General features: G+C 44.1%; 1 pseudogene; it reads left to right on the forward strand.

Annotated features, from left to right (window-relative positions):
• Window positions 1-3,892: 3,892 nt before the first annotated feature.
• LOC127689534 (40S ribosomal protein S6-like) lies at window positions 3,893-7,084 on the forward strand (annotated as a pseudogene).
• The last annotated feature ends 8,306 nt before the right edge of the window (window positions 7,085-15,390 follow it).

Consider the following 15,390-nt stretch of genomic DNA (forward strand, 5'->3'; position numbering starts at 1 on the left):
CTCCTGTGTCTGGCATATGTGTTGCATTGCTGAATTATTTCACGGGTTTTTTTTCTTGATAAAAATCTACATTTTAGCTGGGCATGGCTCAAGTATGGGGTCCCAGCACCTGGGATGCTGAAGCAACGGGCCCCTGATGAGTTCAAGAACAAGTATAAGATACAGAATTAAAAAGCCTGTCTTAAAGAGCCAGGAACAGAGGGAGAGATGGAGGAAGACAGGGGGAAGAAGAGAAAAAATAAGGATGGGAAAGAAGGAAGGAAGGAAGGAAGGAAGGAAGGAAGGAAGGAAGGAAGATAGAAAGAGGGCCTGGAGAAGCCAGGCAGTGGTGGCGCATACCTTTAATCCCAGCACTTGGAAGGCAGAGGCAGGTGGATTTCTGAGTTTGAGGCCAGCCTGGTCTACAAAGTGAGTTCCAGGACAGCCAGGGCTACACAGAGAAACCCTGTCTCGAAAAATACCAACCCCCCCCCCAAAAAAAAGAGGTGCTAAAGAGATGGCTCAGTGGTTAAGGGTACTGACTGGTCTTCCAAAGGTCCTGAGTTCAAATCCCAGCAACCACATGGTGGCTCACAACCATCTGTAATGAGATCTGATGTCCTCTTCTTGGATGTCTAAAGACAGCTACAGTAATAGCTGTATTATTACATATAATAAATAAATAAATCTTTAGAGAAAAAGAAAAGAAAGGAAGGAAGGAAGATGGAGGGAGGGAAGGAAAGAAAGATAAAAAGAAAGGGGAGGGAGGAAGGGAGGGAGAGAAGGAAGAAGAGAGGGAGAGGCAGAGGGAGAAAGATTGAATGGGAATTCCATTTTGTTCTGATATTAGACAAAAGCCACAGGACCCTCACTTCCTAAGGTTCAATTGCGGTGGGTGCATATCAGTCGACTAGTGGCTACTAGTGACCCTCCAGCCTATAATGATTTGTTTAGATAGGATGCTAGGATGTGCTCAGAGTCAATGAAGTAGGGAAGACAGTCGGCACTCTGGAAAAAGCATTCTCACTGAATAAAGCCTCAAAACAGAGGGCAACACCTCCATTGCTCTGTTCCAGCTGTTTCCAACTGGAGCTGCAGACACAGCAGCCCTGCCATGTGGAACTGTAGGAACTGCTTTGGCTCTGACCTCAGATCTTGAGCCAAAGCTCCCTAGCATTATGTAAGTAAATCTTCCTTTTCAATAGTTGGTCACAGACTCCAGCGGCTACCACAGAGCTTTTGTGATTTCCTAAAGGAAGGAGTACCTGAAGGGAAGCTCTTAAAATCCGTGAGGTTTCCCAGAATCTGCAAAGGTAGGGACTAACCAGACAGAAAAGCAACAAGATTAGAAGGTTGTAATGCTCAGGTCCTGGTGCCCTAGACCATCAGAGGAGGAAGAGGGACTGAGACTGGGTTGATCACTGATGGTTAGTGCTGAAATCAACCATATGCATGTAATGAAGACTTCATAAAACAAAACAACAAAAAAGGTCCTAATCTGGAGAGCCACTTAGTGGTTAATGCACCTAGAGGGGACGTGGAAGCCCTGTCTGTACTCCTTCAATCACACCTAGCCTTCTCCTGCTGGCTATTTGCACAGTCTTTCTTAACATCTTTTTAATACATGGGTCAACAGAACCGTTGCTCCAAATTCTCTAAACTGTGCTAGCAAAATCAACTGGACTGAAGGAAAGGGCCATGGGAAGCCCGGTAATAACAGGTTAGTCAGAAGTACAGATCACAATCTGTAACTCCTGATCAGCATCTGAAGTACAGGGCAGTCTGGTGGAACTGGGCTCTCAGAGACAGTGAGTGGAAAAGGGCAACAGCTGTTCCCTGTTGTTACTCCACATCAAACAAGGAACAGTCATGACCGCCACGGTTGGCAAAGACCCAATTGTTCCTCGTGGGCACTAGCTGGCCTTTCTATAGGCAGTATCAGACCCTGAAGGTTGGGGTCTCAGTCTCCAAGACTGACCTCCACTTCGGATGTTGGCTACAAGCCCTGGAGTTGGGATATACACTGGAATCTCAACACTCCTACCCTTGGTTCTCCCAGGAGAAGACAGAACTCAGGGAAGTTTGTTGACATTTATTGGTTTATCACTTTTTGGCTTACCATTTCAAAGGATCAGAAGAACTTCATAGAACAAAGGATGCAGATATTTTGTTCCTGCACGGTGGTGTGCTACAGCAATGCTTCCAGGCTCCAAGGGTGGAGTTGAATCTAAAATGGTGGTGGCCATCTTGAGACCATTAAGAAAAGTGTTCTAAGGTGAGAGAAAAAATTACCTAGGTTTTTGATGGTGTGCTAGAGTCGCTAAATTAACCCTAGAATATCCTAGTTCTGGACTATTTGCTATGTGAAAATGGAGAGGATTCGTCAAAACCCATGATCCCATATGTGACTTTATCCTAGACATTATTTCCCCCCCCCCCCCCCCCCCCGCCGCCTCTCTCTCTCTCTCATCTTGGTCAGCCTCTCCTTCCAAACATGTTTCAACTCTTTCTGCTTCTTATCTCTTTAGGACCACTTCAGACCCAGCTACAACCATCTGTCCCCCAGGCTACTGTAAGAACCTCCTGGCCATCTGTAATCTCTTTCTTGGCTCGTTTCTAATATTTTCTCCAGAAGTAGCAACAATGACATTTTAACCCATGGGACTCCCTCGATTAGAATTCCCCATTCAACCGGGCGGTGGTGGCGCATGCCTGTATTTCCTGCACTCTGGGAGGCAGAGGCAGGCGGATTTCTGAGTTTGAGGCCAACCTGGTCTACAGAGTGAGCTCCAGGACAGCCAGGGCTACACAGAGAAACCCTGTCTCGAAAAAAAAACAAATCCAAAAAACCAAAAAACAAACAAAAAAAAGCCAAAAGAATTCCCAGTCAACTTCCCGCTGCAAGCAGAATGAATGCAAACCCCTCCCCTTGGCAAGCAAGACCCTCCCACCCTGAGTCTCCTTTCTTCCTACTCTTCCCCAAGCTCGCAGTAGCCAGCCACACTGACCTGCTCCTCTCCCCCCAGATGCTACACCCTCGCTCCGATTTCTTACTCTTCTCTGTTCTTCTCCAGCACGTTGGGCTCCAGCTAGCTCCTGATTTTTATTCATTCAGGCCTCAAATGCCTCTCAACTAAAGTAATCCAACTTCCTGGCATCCCTCACCCTGTGACTCGTTGTGTCACCTTGTGTCATTGTCCTCAGGGTGGTTCTGGCACCCGAATTCTTTGTCTCTCCCAACCGAAATGGGAGCTTCCCGGAAGGGTTTGTTTGCCTCCGCATTCTCAACACCAGCGCCTGCCACATGATGCAAGCACTCAGTGAATGTTGGAGTGAGTTTTAGTGAGGGGGTGGGGTGACCGGGACGGCAGGAGCACAGAGCAAAGGCAGAGAAATGATGACTCCTCCCTCTTCAGAAGATTTTTTTTTATTTTTTATTTTGGTTTTTTTCGAGAGTTTCTCTGTATAGCCCTGGCTGTCCTGGAGCTCACTCTGTAGACCAGGCTGGCCTCAAACTCAGAAATCAGCCTGCCTCTGCCTCCTAAGTGCTGGGATTACAGGCATGCACCACCTCCATCACCCTGCTTCCCAGAAGATTTTAACCAGAGAAGAAGGCCTTTTTGACAAGTCTCAGTTGTTTCCCTTGGAAGCATGCAGAGCTGGAGAAAGGAGTCAGCAGAAGAAAGATGGGTGACTGTGGTGATTCGGACTCTGGAACGCAGACTCTGGTGACATGGACTCTGGACTCTGGTGACGCTCTTTCCAGATCTTCACTGATCCTCTTCTTCCCTTTGAGCATTACAAGAAGTAAATAATTTTCTTGCTTACTGTATTAGTTGCTTTTCTTCTTCTTTTAATTTTCAAAAGTTTATTTTGTTTGGTATGCGTAAGCATTTTTCTTGCCTTTGTATGGATGTTTACCACATTCATGCTTAACGACTGTCGAGGTCAGAAAAAGGTGCTGGACTCCCTGGAACCAGAGGTGAGCCACGAACAGGTGCTGGACCCGATCCTCCTCCTGTGAGAGCGACAAGTGCTCCTGACACCTGAGACAAGGCCTCTCCAGCCTTGTTTTATTGTTTTCTTTATTCTTTGAGAACTTCATCCACGGAAACAATGGGTTTGATTATATCCACCCCCACTTCCTTTCCCCACCTCCTTCTTGATCACCCAGTTCTCCCTGGCTTCATCTCCTTTTTTTAATATCCCTTCTGCTGCTTTTCTCATTGCTGTGATCAAATACCTGAGAAGGAAACTTTCCTTAGGGAATGTTCCATCATTGGCTCACAGTTTAAGAGTCCAGTCCATCAGGTCAGGGAAGGCGGCTGAGACACAGCTGCTCACGTGGCCTCATTCACAAAACAGAAAGGATGCAGGAGGTGGGGGCCAGGCTATAAGACCCTTACTCCAGTGAGCCTTTTCCTCTGGCAGCTCCATGGCCTCAAAGCTTTTATAGCCTTCCACGAAAGCACCACTAGTCAGGAGCCAAATCTTCAAACACAGGAGCCTAGCAGGGACATTTTTCATTCACAACCACCTTCATTTAAGATTATCAAATTCGATTTGCTTCTCACACCACCCCACATTCCAACATCAGCTGTTTCAGAAGGGACAATTTGCTCTGGAGCTAGTTAACCTGTGCCGAGGCCCCATTGCTCTATCCCACCAAGCCAAGAGGATGGGGAATGAACCAAGCCATATAACACAGATGGCTGCAGGAGCTTCTGATGTAACAGAAGGGTTCTGGAAAGCCTATCTAAATTCTGATGCTCACCCCACCCCCGTGGTTATCCAATAACCAAATGAGAATAAGGATTAGAATGCAGCTCAGTAGGTAGAGACCTCGCCTAGGACATAAAAAACCCTGGACTCAATCCTCAGCACAGTGTAATCTGGGTGTAGAGGCTCACCCCTACAGTCATAACATCTGGGGGCTCAGAGGCAGGAAGGTCAGAAGTTCAAAGTCACTTCTTGCTATAGAGTAAGTTCAAAGCCAGCCCATGCTATGTGGGACTCTATTGCAATTTTTAAAATTGCTAAACAATTTAAGTTTTCTGATTTTGTTGGGTTTTCTAACACTTCGTTATAGGTTGAAGTAATGAGAGGATATTTGTCGTGTGGTTCCAAGCATCAGATCCTTGCAATGCATGAACTGCCACAAAATGTAAAGGCTCTACTTTCCCACCCAGTAGTGAACGAATAATGTTTATCCCTGCATGACGTCAGAGCTGCGGAACGCCATCCCTGTCTCCAGAACTCCTACGTGATATCACCATGAGCTCTGATCCCTCAGGTTATAAGGCCTCTTCTCATACACTTTTAATTAAAATACAATTGCATCACTTTCCCTCTCCTCCCGACTCCCTACCCCAGCTCTTCTCATGTTCCTCCACTCAGACTGATAGCCTCTTTTTCTTTTATTAGCATTGTTTTTATGTATACATATAAATACTCACAAATATATAAATACAACATGCTGATTCCATTTTTGCCGTTTGTGTGTATGTGGAGGACCACCAGCAGCTCATCCCTGGGAAAGGCGAATTCTCCTCTCAGCTGTCATCAGTTGCCTGTAGTTCTTTGTCTAGGGTGGGACAAAGGAAGACCTCCATTAGCCTATCTACTGATATTGTCATCATACTGTATTCAGCCATTTCTAGGAGAGACTTTGCAGATCAGATCTTGATCTTTCCAGTCCTCTTTACCAATGTTCCCTGAATCATAAGTGCAGGAGCTGTGATGTAGATGTGTAAGTTGGGACCTGGCTCTCATGGCCCATCGATCTCTGCACTCTATCCAGTTGTAGTTTCCTGCGACGGGCTCCATTTGCTGTAAAGAAAGGCTTCCTGGGTTGGGGGTGGGGCGGGTAGCTACATTTATCTGTGGGTGTAATGATAAGCTTTAGAATGCACTTGGGCCCTTTTATTATAAACAGGAATATTTATGAGGACAGTTGTCTGTAGGCAAAGTCCAGGGGGGTGGTGGCTGGAAGTCAGCCTCGCTCAGCCTCAGAGATCAAAGAGTGCGGCTCCTTCCCGTTCAGGAGCCTCAGAACAATTATCCAGCGTCTGGTCTGCTTCATCTCACCCAAGCCTGCCTTTCCTTGTTGAGGAAAATCAGGAAAAGTTAGATTGTTCCATCTCAAAGGGAAACAGAAGCAGTTGTGGCCAGTCTCCCAAGCATCAGAGCCACAGCTGGAAATCAGAGGAAGGCCACTGAGGCATTCACTTTGGGCACTGAATTCAAAAGATGTCAAAAAACTCTAGTATCAACATGACTGTTTTAACAAAATATTTTTTAAAAAATTAATAGGTCCTCTTTCTTGTGGTGGTCAGCAATGTCAAGAGGAAGCTAAATGTCTCCTCCTAGCCCCTGGGCTATCAGAGGCTCTCTGAAGTGGACGATGAACTCAAATGGCATAACTTCTTTGACGAGCAAGCACAGGATCACAGCAGCTCTGACGCTCTGGGAGAAGAGTGGAGGGTTATGTGGTCAGGAGCGGTGGTGGGAATGACGACCGGGGTTTCCCCATGAAGCAAGGCTTCTTGATGAATGGCAGAGTGCACTTACTGTTGAGTAAGGGGCACCCTTGTTATGAGCCAAGGGATGGGGGAAGTGCCAGTCTCTTTGTGGATGCGTTGTGATTGCCAATCTGAGTATTCTCAAGTTGGTTGTTGTGCAAACAGACATATATTCCCAGACTGACAGGTGCTACTGTGCCTTGACAGTTTGGGGGCCCAAAAGAGCAGCTAGCCGGGCCCGAACACTCTTCCAGTCTCTCTAGAGATGATGATGTCCACTGTGTGCTGTCAGAAAGCCCCTAAACCAAGAAGGAAAGAAGCCCAGAGGCAAAGCACCCGTGAGTCAGCGGCTTGTTTCTCCATGTGTCCTGCAACACAAACGCCTACGTATTGCTCTGAAGAAACCGCTCGCTAAAAGAAACAAGGAGGCTGTAGAATATGCTAAACTTACAAGCAAGAGAATGAAGGAAGCCAAAGGAAAACACCAGGAACAGATTCCCAAGAGATGGAGGCTGTCCTTGCTGAGAGCTTCTACTTGTAAGTCTCAGTCCAGCCAAAAACAAGTTTTTAAGAGGGACAAATAAATGATCAGACTCTTAATTTAAAATGATAACAACAATAACAACAACAACAACAATAATAATAGGAGTAGGCATTTTACAGTTGGTGGGACGGCTCAGTGGGCAAAGGCGCCTGCCACCAAGCCTGAAACCCTGAGGTGTTCAATCCCTGTCACCCCCTGGTGGAAGGAGAGGACCTACTTCTGCAAGTTGTCCTCTGAATAAACTTTTTAGGGATGGAGAGATGGCACAAGAGTTAAGAGCACTGGCTGCTCTTCCAGAGGTCCTGAGTTCAATTCCCAGCAATCACACAGTGGTTCACAACCATCTTTCATGGGATCTGACGCCCTCTTCTGGTGTGTCTGAAGAAAGTGACAGTGTACTCATACACACAAAATAAATATTAAAAATAATAATAATAAAAAAAGCCGGGCAGTGGTGGCGCACACCTTTAATCCCAGCACTTGGGAGGCAGATGCAGGTAGATCTGAGTTTGAGGCCAGCCTGGTTTACAGAGTGAGTTCCAGGACAGCCAGGGCTCCACAGAGAAACCCTGTCTCAAAAAAACCAAAATAATAATGATAATAATAATAGTAATAGCAATAAATAAATGTTTTTCAATAATAATAATAATAATAATAAACTTTTATTTTTCAAGATAGGGTTTCTCTGTGTAGCCTGGCTGACCTGGAACTCACTCTGTAGACCAGGCTGACCTTAGAAATCTGCCTGCCTCTGCCTCCCAAGTCCGGGGATTAAAGGAATGCACCACCACTGCCCGGCATAAATAAACTTTTTAAAGTTAGTTTTAAACAATCCAGGAGAAACAGGCCTCCACTTTAAGTGAAGACAGGATAGATAGCACTGACATTAATCAGTCTGTCTCAGGCACCACGAAGGCCTGGCTGTGACTCACGTGAACTTATTGTTTCAGAGTTCCTGGGAAGGGCGGCTGGGGTGGCGGCAGTGCAGCAGTGGATGGTCCAGCCGAAGGGCCATCAGCAGTGGAACCAAGGCGACACAGGGTCCAGTTAGGCAGTGCGCCCACGACCACTGACCTTCGCTGACCAGCTGGGCTGCAAGCAGCTGCGGTTTTGCGGCGCCTTTCGCTGCACGGAAGCCACTTCAGAACTCGGCCTCCCACCAGTCCGGAGAGGCTCACCTCCATCTTGGTTTCGGACTCCAGAGAGATCGGACAGACTGAGGTACACAAACATAACCCGAGGCCAACATCGCGGGGGTCTAAGCCCGACGGGCGTTGGCCTGTACCCAGGCCCTGGGCTGTTTGGGGGGCCATCGGGGTGCCAACCCAGCCAGGAGGTTTTTTTGCCCGCGCCGGCACGCACCGCCATTTTGCCTACAGGACGCCAGAGAGCTCTAGCAGGCAAAGCCGGTAACAGGCATAGCCTGAAGCTAACAAAGTGGGGGTCTAGGCCCCAACATGCCCTGGACTGACCCCAAGATCTGGGCGGCTTGGTGGGCCATTTGTGTGTCAACCCGCCCAGGAGGTTGTTAGCCCAGCAGACTCTCCCGGCACTTTCAGGGAGCGCAAGCACACGCCTGCCATCCTGGCCACCTGACAGACCCAATTAACAGTCATAGACCGAGGGGAACTTTGCTCAGACCTTGGCCTCCCAGGCTTTTACCTGGACCCAGTGCCTGAGCAGCCAGGCTAGCCTTGTGTGCACCAACCCGGTTGGGAGATTGGCTGCCCAGCAGAGTGATCAGCAGGCGGAAAATGTCCCGGCAGCATACACCATCAGCACTCCCTGAAGGTGCAAACGGGCTCCATCTGGTTCACAGACACAATCTGGGGCAAAGCACCCTAGAGCTGCAAGGGCACCCAAGAGGAAGGCAGCACATCAGCAATCAGCTACAGGGGTAACCCAGCCATATAGTGTTGCAGTAATAGCCCCAGAGCCCCTCAGGAGGCCCAAACACCAGCCAGGGACAAGACCAACTCATTCCAGAGAACAAGATGGCAAAGGGCAAACACAGGAACGCTACTAACAGAAATCCAGGCAATATGGCAGCATCTGAACCAAACTCTCCAACATCAGCAAGTCCTGGTTATGCCAACACACCAGAGAAACAAGATTTGGATTTAAAATCACTGATCATGATGCTGTTAGAAGAACACAAAAAGGACATAAATGAATCTCTTAAAGAAATACCGGGGAACATGAATAAGCTAGAAACCTGTATAATGGAAACAGAAAAATCACTTAAAGAAATGCAGGAGAATAAGGCTCAAGAGATAGAAGCCAATAAAGAAGAAACGCAAAAAAAAAAAACTTAAAGAAATGCAGGAGAACTTGAGTCAAGAGGCAGAAGTCATGAAAGAGGAAACACAAAAATCTCTTAAAGAATTACAGGAAAACACAAACAAATGATGGAACTGAGCAAAACCATCCTGGATCTAAAAACAGAAGTAGAAACAACTAAGAAATCACAAAGGGAGACAACTTTGGAGATAGAAAACCTTGAGAAGAAATCAGGGGCCATAGATGCAAATATAAACAACAGAATACAAGAGATGTAAGAAAGAATTTCAGATGCCGAAGATACCATAGAAACCATTGACTCAACAGTCAAAGAAAATGCAAAATGCAAAAAGCTTGTATCCCAGAACATCCAGAAAATCCAGGACACAATGGGAAGACCAAACCTAAGGATTATAGGGATAGATGAGAGTGAAGATTTACAACTGGAAGGGCCAGCAAATATCTTTAACAAAATTATGGAAGAAAACTTTCCCAACTTAAAGAGAGAGATACCTATGAATATACAAGAAGCCTACAGAACTCCAAACAGACTGGATCTGAGCAGAAATACCTCTCGCCACATAATAATTAAAACCTCAAATGCACTAAACAAAGAAAGAATATTAAAGGCAGTAAGAGAAAAAGGCCAAGTAACATATAAAGGAAGACCTATCAGAATCACACCAGACTTCTCACCAGAGACCACGAAAGCTAGAAGATCCTGGGCAGATCTCATGCAGACTCTAAGAGAACACAAATGTCAGCCAAGACTACTATACCCAGCAAAACTCTCAATCACAATAGATGGAGAAAACAAGACATTCCATGACAAAACCAAATTTACACAATATCTTTCCACAAACCCAGCTCTACAAAGAATAATAGGAGGAAAACTCCAATACAAGGAGGGAAACTACACCCTGGAAAAAGTAAGATAGTAACCTTCCTTCATCAAACCCAAAAGAAGATAATCACTCAAATATAAAAATAACATCAAAAATGACAGGGAGTAATAATCTCTATTCCTTAATATCTCTTAACATCAATGGACTCAATTCCCCAATAAAAAGACATAGACTAACAGACTGGATAAGGAAACAGGACCCTACATTTTGCTGCATACAGGAAACACACCTAAATGTCAAAGACAAAAACTACCTTAGAGTAAAAGGCTGGAAGACAGTTTTACAAGCCAATGGTCTCGGAAACGAGCCAGAGTAGCCATTCTAATATCAGATAAAATTGACTTTCAACCTAAAGTCATCAAAAGAGACACTGAGGGACACTTCTTGATGGTCAAAGGAAAAATCCACCAAGAAGAACTTTCAATTCTGAACATCTATGCTCCAAATACAAGGGCACCCTCAAGTGACCATAGGTGTGTGGATTCATTTCTGGATCTTCAATTCTATTCCATTGGTCCACTTGTCTGTCACTGTGCCAATACCATGCAGCAACCATTCTAATGCCAGATAAAATTGACTTTCAACCTAAAGTCATCAAAAGAGACACTGAGGGACACTTCTTGCTGGTCAAAGGGAAAAAACACACCAAGAAGAACTCTCAATCCTGACATCTATGCTCCAAATGCAAAGGCATCCTCATTCATAAAATAAACTTTACTAAAGCTCAAAGCACACATTGCACCTAACACAATAATTGTGGGGGACTTCAACACTCCACTCTCCTCAATGGACCTATCAGGAAAACAGAAACTAAACAGGGACACAGTAAAACTAATTGAAGCTTTGGACCAATTGGATTTGACTGATATTTATAGAACATTTCACCCTAAAGCAAAAGAATATACCTTTTTCTCAGCACCTCATGGTACCTTCTCCAAAATCGACCATATAATTGGTCACAAGAAAGACCTCAACAAATACAAGAAGATCAAAATAATTCCATGCCTCCTATCAGATCACTATGGTGTAAGAGTGGTTTTCAATAGCAACAAAAACAACAGAAAGTCCACATACACATGGAGGCTGAACAATACTCTACTCAATGACACCTTGGCCAAAGAAGAAATAAAGAAAGAAATCAGAGACTTTTTAGAATTTAATGAAAATGAAGGCACAACATGCCCAAATCTTTGGGACAAAATGAAAGCAGTGCTAAGAGGAAAACTCATAGCCCTGAGTGCCTCCAAAAATAAAATGGAGAGAGCATATACTAGCAGCTTAATGACATACCTGAAAGCCCTCGAACAAAAAGAAGCTATTTTACCCAGGAGGAGTAGAAAACAGGAAATCATCAAACTCAGGGCTGAAATCAATCAAGTGGAAACAAAGAGAACCATACAAAGAATCAACGAGTCCAGGAGCTGGTTCTTTGAGAAAATCAACAAGATATATAAACCCTTAGCCAGACTGACCAAAGGGCACAGAGAAAGTATCCAAATTGACAAAATTAGAAATGAAAAGGGAGATATTACAACAGAAACTGAGGAAATTCAAAAAATCATCAGATCCTACTACAAAAGCCTATACTCAACACAACTGTAGAATCTGGAGGAAATGGACAATTTCCTAGACAGATACCAAATACCAAAATTAAATCAGGACCAAATAGATCATCTAAACAGTCCCATAACCCCTAAAGAAATAGAAGGGCTCATAGAAAGTCTTCCAACCAAAAAAAGCACAGGACCAGATGGTTTCAGTGCAGACCTTCAAAGAAGGTCTTCTATCAGACCTTCAAAGAAGACCTAACACCAATACTCTTCAAACTATTCCACAAAATAGAAACAGAAGGAACCCTACCCAATTCCTTCTACGAAGCCACAATTACGCTGATACCAAAACCACACAAAGATCCAACAAAGAAAGAAAACTTCAGACCAATCTCCCTTATGTACATCGATGCAAAAATACTCAATAAAATTCTTGCCAACCGAATCCAAGAACACATCAAAACGATCATCCACCATGATCAAGTAGGCTTTATCCCAGGGATGCAGGGTTGGTTCCATATATGGAAATCCATCAATGCAATCCACTACATAAATAAACTCAAAGAAAAAAACCACGTGGTCATTTCATTGGATACTGAAAAAGCATTTGACAAAATTCAGCATCCTTTCATGCTTAAAGTCTTGGAAAGAACAGGAATTCAAGGCCCATACCTAAACATCGTTAAAGCAATATACAGCAAACCGGTAGCCAGCATCAAACTAAATGGAGAGAAACTTCAAGCAATCCCACTAAAATCAGGGACTAGACAGGGCTGCCCCCTTTCTCCTTATCTTTTCAATATTGTACTTGAGGTACTAGCTCAGGCAATTCACAACATAAGGAGGTCAAAGGGATACAAATTGGAAAGGAAGAAGTCAAACTATCATTATTTGCAGATGACATGATAGTCTACCTCAGTGACCCAAAAACCTCCACTAGAGAACTCCTACAGCTGATAACTTCAGCAAAGTGGCAGGTTATAAAATCAACTCAAGCAAATCAGTGGCCTTCCTATACTCAAAGGATAAGTAGGCTGAGAAAGAAATTAGGGAAATGACCCCCTTCACAATAGCCACAAACAGTATAAAGTATCTTGGGGTGACTCTTACCAAACATGTGAAAGATCTGTATGACAAGAACTTCAAGACTCTGAAGAAGGAAATGGAAGAAGACCTCAAAAAATGGGAAAACCTCCCATGCTCATGGATCGGTAGAATCAATATAGTTAAAATGGCCATTTTGCCAAAAGCAATATACAGATTCAATGCAATACCCATCAAAATCCCAACTCAATTCTTCACAGAGTTAGAAAGAGCAATTATCAAATTCATCTGGAATAACAAAAAACCCAGGATAGCTAAAACTATTCTCAGCAACAAAAGAAATTCTGGGGGAATCAGTATCCCTGACCTCAAGCAATACTACAGAGCAATAGTGTTAAAAACTGCATGGTATTGATACAGTGACAGGCAGGAGGATCAATGGAACAGGATTGAAGATCCAGAAATGAACCCACACACCTATGGCCACTTGATCCTCGACAAAGGGGCTGAAAACATCCAATGGAAAAAAGATAGCCCTTTCAACAAATGGTGCTGGTTCAACTGGAGGTCAGCATGCAGAAGAATGCGAATTGATCCATCCTTGTCTCCTTGTACTAAGAACACCAATAGCGTATGCTCTAAGAGCAAGAATTGACAAATGGGACCTCATAAAATTACAAAGTTTCTGTACGGCAAAGGACACCATCAAAAGGACAAATCGGCAACCAACAAATTGGGAAAAGATCTTCACCAATCCTACATCAGATAGAGGGCTAATATCCAATATATATAAAGAACTCAAGAAGTTAGACTCCAGAAAACCAAACAACCCTATTAAAAAATGGGGTACAGAGTTAAACAAAGAATTCTCACCTGAAGAATTTCGGATGGCGGAGAAACATCTTTAAAAATGCTCAACTTCATTAGTCATTAGGGAAATGCAAATCAAAACAACCCTGAGATTTCACCTTACACCAGTCAGAATGGCTAAGATTAAAAATTCAGGAGACAGCAGGTGTTGGCGAGGATGTGGAGAAATAAGAACACTCCTCCACTGCTGGTGGGGTTGCAAATTGGTACAACCACTCTGGAAATCAGTCTTGCGGTTCCTCAGAAAACTGGGCACCTCACTTCCAGAAGATTCTGCTATACCACTCCTGGGCATATACCCAAAAGATTCCCCAGCATGTAATAAGGATACATGTTCTACTATGTTCATAGCAGCCCTATTTATAATTGCCAGAAGTTGGAAAGAACCCAGGTATCCCTCAACAGAAGAGTGGATGCAAAAAATGTGGCATATATATACAATGGAGTACTATTCAGCCATTAGAAACAATGAATTCATGAAATTCTTAGGCAAATGGATGGAGCTGGAGAATATCATACTAAGTGAGGTAACCCAAACTCAAAAGATGAATCATGGTATGCACTTACTAATAAGTGGATATTAACCTAGAAAACTGGAATACCCAAAACATAATCCACACATCAAATGAGGTACAAGAAGAACGGAGGAGTGGCCCCTTGTTCTGGAAAGACTCAGTGAAGCAGCATAGAGCAAAATCAGAGCAGGGAAGTGGGAAGGGTTGTGTGGGAAAACAGGGGGAGGGAATCGGACTGATGGGACTTTTGGGGAGTGGGGGTCCAGAAAAGGGGAAATCATTTGAAATGTAAATAAATATATCAATAAATTAAAAAAAGAAGACTTTAACAAATAAAGACACTAAAACTTTATGAAAAAAAAAATAAAGACATGACCATCAAAAAAAAAAAAAAAAGAATTCCTGGGAGAACCATGAACCTGTTGTAGGAAGCTCTCTGGATGATTTTTTTGTTTGTTTATTTTTTTTTGCTTAGGATCATGTTTAAGGATTACTGAAAAGATGACCACTGATGATCTTCCCCTGCCTTCTGGGCTAGTACACCCAGGGAACCACTCCACCATAAGGGGTGGAGCCAGAGAACATGGAAGCAACAGAACTCACCTACAACCACAAGACCCCAGAGGTGACCCCAGGTTTGGCTGACACTGAATTGTAGTCTGTGAGAGACCTCAAGCAAGGCCCCTTTTAAGGGCTCCCTGGACTCTTGGCCCAGGGAAAATGTCAGTTGATAATTACAGGCCCTTTTAAGCCACTAAGTTTGTGTTTATTTGCTCCGAAGCAATAGACAACCTTAAGATCATAGGTTGTCATGCACCAGTGAGCACAGGTCCTTGTTTCCCAGACTCACTCAGTGGTGATTTCCATTAGTGCTAAATCTCTACAGAATATGTTTATTTATTAGCACATGCTCCTATTATCATCTTTTTCAATGAAATAGTAAAATATTGGCGGCAAGGTAAATTATTTTGGTAAGTCCATCTCCATTGGTTGTGTCCTGGATCCTTTTCATAGCCCCTTTATTGGCATATAACATACATACCATACAGTGCATCCTCCTGAAAAGAACTGCTCAGTGGTTTAGGACATCCAGAGCTGTTCAAGCACCAGAGAATTGTCACGAGGCCCAAGAGACCATGTGGCCTTTGACTCTTATCCCCATATCTGACACCTCCCTTTCTT

Source organism: Apodemus sylvaticus, chromosome 7 (genome assembly GCF_947179515.1).
Source record: "Apodemus sylvaticus chromosome 7, mApoSyl1.1, whole genome shotgun sequence".
Taxonomy (NCBI): Eukaryota; Metazoa; Chordata; class Mammalia; order Rodentia; family Muridae; genus Apodemus; species Apodemus sylvaticus.